The 6,934-nt window shown below is 47.8% G+C and overlaps 1 pseudogene; it reads left to right on the top strand.

The window, feature by feature from the left end:
- The first annotated feature begins 743 nt into the window (after nt 1–743).
- On the top strand, nt 744–6,733 carry LOC101641730 (annotated as a pseudogene).
- Nucleotides 6,734–6,934: the final 201 nt, after the last annotated feature.

The raw sequence follows: 6,934 nt of genomic DNA, 5'->3' as shown, positions 1-6,934 counted from the left end.
TGGCCTTGAAGAGGCTTTTGGGAAAGCCAAAAAAAAGCAGAGGCATTTGGCTGGAACATTGCCAGTTTATCTAGGTGAAAACGTGGTGACTTGAGAGAGTGGGTCCTGCAAGGGAACAGATGTAGGGGGGGAAGAGGATAGTAAAACAGTTGATTTGTTAGCTTTGATTGAGGCTGCAAACTACAACCCAAACGAAACTCACTGCCATCAAGTCTGCCCTGACTCATAGGACAGGGTAGGATTGCCCCTGTGGGTTTCTGAGACTGGGAATCGTTATGGGAGTGGAAAATCTCATTTTTCTGTCAAGGAGGAGCTGGTGATTTTGAACTGCCCACCTTGTGGTAGGCAACCCACTACACCACCAGGGCTTCTTTGAGCCCACAAAAGAGAGGGTTAAATGTAGAGAAAGAACTGTTGTGATAGAAATGTTTAATTAAATGTATTTAGGAGGGTTATAAAATTTATTGTCATAAAAGGTTAACAATGTATTATTTTCAGACAGGTTATAAAAATGTCTAAGTTGATATGAAACATTCTTTGGAACTGGTTATAAGAATTAATACTAAGACTTTCTTTAAAATTATTTAAGTGAAACCTTGATTGCCTAGGAAATTTTACATAATAGTCTACATACAAGATTTTTTTTTCCTTGAGACTTTTGCTTCTATATCCTTATCATGAACAGAATATGTCTTAAGGCATCATGACCCCAGTCCTGCCTTTCACTCCAGGCTGGACTGAACATGTGCACAGGTACAGATAAGAGATAAAAGCTCATGACACATAAAATCCACCAACAGGAATGGGAGTAGCGATACCAGGAGGGCAGGGCGAAGGTGGGGAGAGGAGGGGAGGAAGGGGGAACCAGTAGAGATGATCCACACATAACTGCACCCCCCCACCCCCCAGGGGAAAGAACAACAGAAACTGTGGGGGAAGGGAGACAACAGTCAGTGTCAGTTATACAAATAATAATCATAATTTATAATTTATCAAGGGACCACGAAGGTGGGGGGAGGTGAACAGGGTGGGAAGAGAAGCAGACACCAAGGGCTCAATAGAAAACAAATGTCTAGAAAATAATGATGGCAACATCTGTACAAATGTGCTTGACACAATTGATGTACGGATTGTTACAAGAGCTGTAAGAGCCCTCAATAAGATGTTATATATATATATCTTAAGATTATTTTACAACTATTTTTTTAAAAACCCTTCTTGAGTGTATTCCTTCCACAGCCTGGCTTAACTGCAAAGAAAATATTCCCTTAGTTATTTATGGCTTCCAGCAATTCTCAGGGCCAGGTAACAGGAGTTTGTTAGAGAAGCAAATGGTGGATTCTCAAAAAGGCAGTTGGATTTTTTTTTTAAATCTAATTCACCAAGAACTGAGTTAAATTTAATCATTGCATTTTAGTCAAAAAAGCCTATATTAATTTCTCCTTTACCTTCATAAGAAAGGCCTGGCTATCTCGTGTGTGTGTGTGTGTGTGTGTGTGTGTGTGTGTGTGTGTGTGTGTAGGGGTGGTGGTTATTACTGGCAGCTAATGGAGAGAGACCAGAAGTGCTGCTGGAGACCCTACAGTGCACAGAACAGGCCCTTCTCACACCCAACGGAGAATGAAACCGGTTCAAAAGGTCACTAGTGCTGAGGTGGAGAAGCCCAGGGTGTTCCCTCTAGTCCAGCCCAGCCGGCCCAATCTGAGTGTTCATCTCTGGGAGGCTACTCCTTGTAGTCCCTGCAGCCCCCAGGGAGCCCTTAACAGGGGACAGAATGTGCTGCCTGTAACCAGAGCTCTTTGGGTCACCGTATTGGCTGGGTAGTCAACAAATCTTTGTTGGCTTGAAACACACGGTCGTTCCAGCCTTTCTTTCTTTTTTTTTTATATTAATTTTTTATAATCATTTTATTAGGGGCTCATACAACTCTTATCACAATCAATACATACATCAATTGTGTAAAGCCCATTTGTACATTCATTGCCCTCATCGTTCTCAAAACATTTCCTCACCACTTAAACCCCCGACATTAGGTCCTCATTTTTCCCCTCCCTCCCCGCTTCCCCCTCCCTCATGAGCCCTTGATAATTTATAAATTGGTATTTTGTCATATCTTGCCCTGTCCAATGTCTCCCTTCACCCACTTTTCTGTTGTCCGTCCCCCAGGGAGGAGGTCACACATAGTTCCTAGTAATCAGTTCCCTCTTTCCTACCCACTCTCCCTCTACCCTCCCAGCATTGCCACTCACACCACTGGTCCTGTAGGGCTCATCCGCCCTGGGTTCCCTGTATTTCAGTTCCTATCTGTACCAGTGTACATCCTCTGGTCTAGCCAGACTTGCAAGGTCGAATTCGTGTCATGATAGTGGGAGGGGGGAGGAAACATTTAGGAACTAGAGGAAAGTTGTATTTTTCATCATTGCTACAACGCACCCTGACTGGCTCGTCTCCTCCCTGAGACCCCTCTGCAAGGGGATCTCCAGTGGCCTACTCATGGGCTTTGGGTCTCCACGGTTCCAGCCATTCTGTGAAGCTCTGGCCTCAGTTAGGTGTCAGGCTTCGGCAGAAGTGGAAGTGAATGTGAAGGACCACTCGCCCTCTACTGCTTGCCAAGGAGGCAGTGGGCTCCCTCTCACTTCTGGTGTGCCAATTGAAACTCCATGACCCATGTTGGTGTTGTTCAATGCAGAGCTTAACAGCACAGGCTTTTATGTCTGAAAGATCCTGGTTCAGGTCCCAGCCTTGCCACTCACTAGCTGTGTGACCTTGGGCAAGGCGTGTAACCCAAGCTTTCATCGCGCTCTGATGACCTGGAGGTAATAGTACCACCCCTAGAAGGTTGTTGTGAGGATCAAATCACAGCTTTCTGCATGGTGCCTGGCGGAGGATAAGCTTTCTGGAAACAGTGCCTATTCTGACAAGGCTTTGCCAGCAACCACGGGGTGTCAACTACATGGCCGTCAAGGTTCCTTAACTCTGCAAGTCAGCCCACTTCTCCACCTTTATACAATCTGTCTTTTGGTTTAGAATGATTTTCTCTGCACACAACTTCCCAAACCACTCGGGTCTGGTGCTGTCGCTTCTCTGAAAGCACAGGGCTTCGTCCTCTTACACGTCCACCCTGAGTCCCCTCACCCGGGGTCACCTCTCCACTATAACGTCCACTCGATTTTTTGGTATGAATTCTCCTCCCATCCTCTCTGAGAGGTCCCCCCTCGGGCAGGGAATAGGCTACATCCATCTTTGTCCCTGGACACAAGGACCCAGGGACTTGTCGAATGAACCTCTGCATCTGATTGCCTTCGGTCCAGGCTTCTTCCATAAATAGTTAGAAAGTGCCCCTCATGCGCCAAGAACTGTGGACTCTGTCAGTGAGCAGAAAGTCCCCTTTCCCACGCGAACCCTGAGTTCCGAGCTCTGGGGTCCGGGTCGCTGGAAGAGTGAGCACGTGGAAGAGAAGAGGGAGAGACTGACAGTCAATTTCTCCCGCACACTTGTTGGGGTTCTTCAAAAGTGAGGTCGGAAGGATGACAACGACATTCAGAGTTCCTGTGAGTGGTTTTAAAATATGTCCAAATATTCTTTAAAAACTCTTTCCTCCAAAGGTGGAGTCCTGCCCATTGGCATGTACTGGAACGTGTGACTCATTTTTAACGAGGAGGACATGGTGGAAGTGTGTGACTTCCCAGACTACGTGTTCCTCCTTGTTTTCTCTCTCTCTCTCTCTCTCCATTGCTCTGGGGCACGCCCGCTGCCAGGTTGTGAGAGTGCTCCAGCAGCTCTCTGGAGAGGCCTCCAGCCATCGGCCACGTAAGTAGGCAGTCCTGGAAGCGGGTCCTGCAGCCCCAGTCAGGCCCGCATGTATCTCCCAGAGTCTTACCTGCAGCCTCATGCGAGACTGCGCCAACACCACGCAGCTAAGCTGCTGTGAATAGCTGACCCATGGAAACCCAGTGATAAACTGTTGGCTAATTGAAGCTCTTAAGTTTGGGGGTGATTTATTCCACAGCAGTAGAAAAAGAATAGACTCTTCCAAGTCCTAGCATGTGGTTCTCAGCCCTGGCAGGGCCTCAGCATTGCCCAGTACTGCGGGGAGGAGAGAGCAAACGTGGGGGAAGTGAATGCTGACTCTACATTTACTGGCTGGTAGTAGTCAGACTGCGTGGACGATGGCCAACAATGGACAGGGTTGAGAAGAGCAGGCATTCCAGAACACTTCATTGTGCTCATGTGGAACCTGTCCGTGGCTCAAGAGGTGGTCGTGTGAAAAGAATAAGGGAATCCTGCAGGGCGTGCAATCGGGAAAGATGCACGTCAGGATTGTAACTTCCCACCAGACTTGTTCAATCGGTGTGCAGAGCAAACCATCAGAGAAGCTGGGTGATAGGAAGACGAGTGTAGCATCGGGACCGAGGAAGGCTTATTAACAACCTGCGATGTGCAGATGACACAACCTTGCTTCCTGACAGTGAGCAGGACTTGAAGCGCTTGCTGATGAAGATCAAACATTCTAGCCTTCAGCGTGGATTACAGCTCAGTGTAAAGACCCAAATCCACCAACTGGACCAATAGTTAACGTCATGATAAATGGGAAAGGGATGGACATTGTCAAGGATTTCATCTTGCCTGGCTCCACAATCAGTGCTCACAAAAGCAGCAGTCAAGAGAGCAGACGATGGGTAAATCTGTTGTAAATCTCTTCCAAGTGTTGAAAGGCAAGCACATTACTTTTAGGATGAAGGTGTGCCTGACCTCAGCCACAGTGTTTTCAAGAGCCTCAGATGCATGTGAAAGTTGGACGTTAATAAGGACGACCGAGGGAAAATGTATGCATTTGAATTATGGTGTTGGTGAAGAATATTGAAGTGTCATGGACTGCCAAAGGAACACGCAGATCTGTATTGGAGGAAGTAGTCAGGATGCTCTTGAGAACTTTGCTCATGAACTTTGGGCGTGTTATCAGGAGAGACCAGCCCTAGAGAAAGACATCACGTTGGATAAAGTAGAAGAGCGGCGAAAAAGAAGAAGGCTCTCAAGGAGATGGATTGACACAGTGGCTGTACCAATGGGCTCACACAACAGAACCATTGGGGGGGTGTAAGGTTCAGAAATCACCAAAGGGAAGCAGTTCCTGCTATCACCTTCCAAGGGGCCTCCTGGAATATTGATGTGTTTATTAACATCAGATGTGTTGGAATCCATAGAAATCTTGGGGTTCGTATATCCAGGGTCAGATCAGTCAGCCTAGACCAACGGACACCGGAACCACACAGGGCAGTTGGGATCCAAAGGATCTTGAAAACAGCCCTGAAAGTCTTATTCTCCCGCAAGAAATCCTGGCGGCTTTTGAGTGGAAGATAGAGAACTATCCTGGACACTTTCAAGTGGCAGTAGAGGCGCCATCGAATTGGTTTCTACCCACGGTGACTCAATCCACCACAGAATGAAACGCTGCCCCGAAGCTGTCCCACCCTCACCATTGTTCTTGTGCTTAAGCCCCTTGTTGCAGCCACTGTGCCAATCCCTGAGGTTCAGGGCCTTCCTCTTTTTTCACTGCCTCTCTGCTTGCCCAAGCCTGCTGTCCTTCGCCGGGGATCAGTCTCTCCTGACAATGTGTCCACATGCATGCAAGATCCGGGAAATACTACAGCAAGACTACTCTAGGACGCCAGTCTTCCAGAGAAGTTTCAAAGGCCACAGACAGATCAAGCGGTGGAGTTCTCATCTGAGATAAACATGAAAAGAAGAAGGGCTGTGATAGAAATGCTTTCGCTATTATAAATATTCCCTCCTCTGATGCTCCCCTCCTTCTCTGCAAACTGCTGCGGAGAAAACCAAGTTAGGGAAAGAAAAAGAAAAGAACAAAAAGAAAGAGCAAAAGAGAGATAAGGAGCCAGGGGAGCCTTCAAACCCTCTTACAACTGAAAAGCTGCAGAAGAAAGAAGCTAGACAATTGGAACTTAAAAGAAGTACCAGCCCTAAAAAAATCGCAGAGCCCACTGTCAACCTTTCAGGCCTCGTGGCCCTGCTGAAGCACCAGGAGCCAATGGGGACTCAACCAAGGCACCAGCGTTGAGTGAGCATCTGCATATCTTTGGGCCAATGAGCTCTAACCCCTGGCCCACGACTGCCACGCCCCCAGCTCAGAGAACATCCACCGGACCAGCAGCTGCCCCCGGGTCTACAGTAACCTCTGGTGAGCTGGGATGAGTCACTGAGCAAACCACCACATCGGAGGAACCCACAAAGAAACAGCTCTCCAAAGACTCTGTCTTATCACTGTTTGGTCCTGGGACCATTCAGCAGCAGACAACGCCTGGTGTGTTTCAGGGGCCCACACATATGCCATTTACTCACAAGCACCAACTGCACTTCAAGATTTTCCAGCAATTCGAGTTCGGGTGCCTGCAGCTCCTAGCCTTACAGGAAACATAAGAACACAAACACGACAGTGGGCGTGCGCAGGCCTAATGGGTTTATGAGAAATGCACAAGCTGGTGTGATGCCACTTCCCCCAAATATTGTCGGGCCCCAAGGAGGAGGAGTGGGACAAATGGCTATGTCCCAGGGTAAGTGTGGTGTGCGGAGAGGTCAGCAGTCCCAGTGGAGCCTCTCACAGATGAATCAGCAAACGGCTGGCCTGGTGGACTTTGACCAGCCCCCAGCACAACTGCAGGATGGACCGTCCAGAAGCTCATCGAATCCCATTCCCGGGACACAGCTTTGGAAATGAAACTGCAGTACAAGTCTCAGCCAAAACTACCATGCTGAAATACCTCCACTTCCCTTGTTTATTACACCTCTACTTCCCCTGTTTATTCATGTGCATACCTTCTTTCCCCCATTCATTTATATTAAGAGTTCTCTGAGGGACCATGCTTTGGTCTTTATTGATTAAATCCGATGTGATGAAAAGCAAGTTTGAAAAACCATT

This window comes from Echinops telfairi, unplaced genomic scaffold (assembly GCF_000313985.2).
Source record: "Echinops telfairi isolate 266 unplaced genomic scaffold, ASM31398v2 ScPeMD7_7457;HRSCAF=8495, whole genome shotgun sequence".
Classification (NCBI taxonomy): Eukaryota; Metazoa; Chordata; class Mammalia; order Afrosoricida; family Tenrecidae; genus Echinops; species Echinops telfairi.
This window is presented reverse-complemented; position numbering and strand designations above follow the sequence as displayed.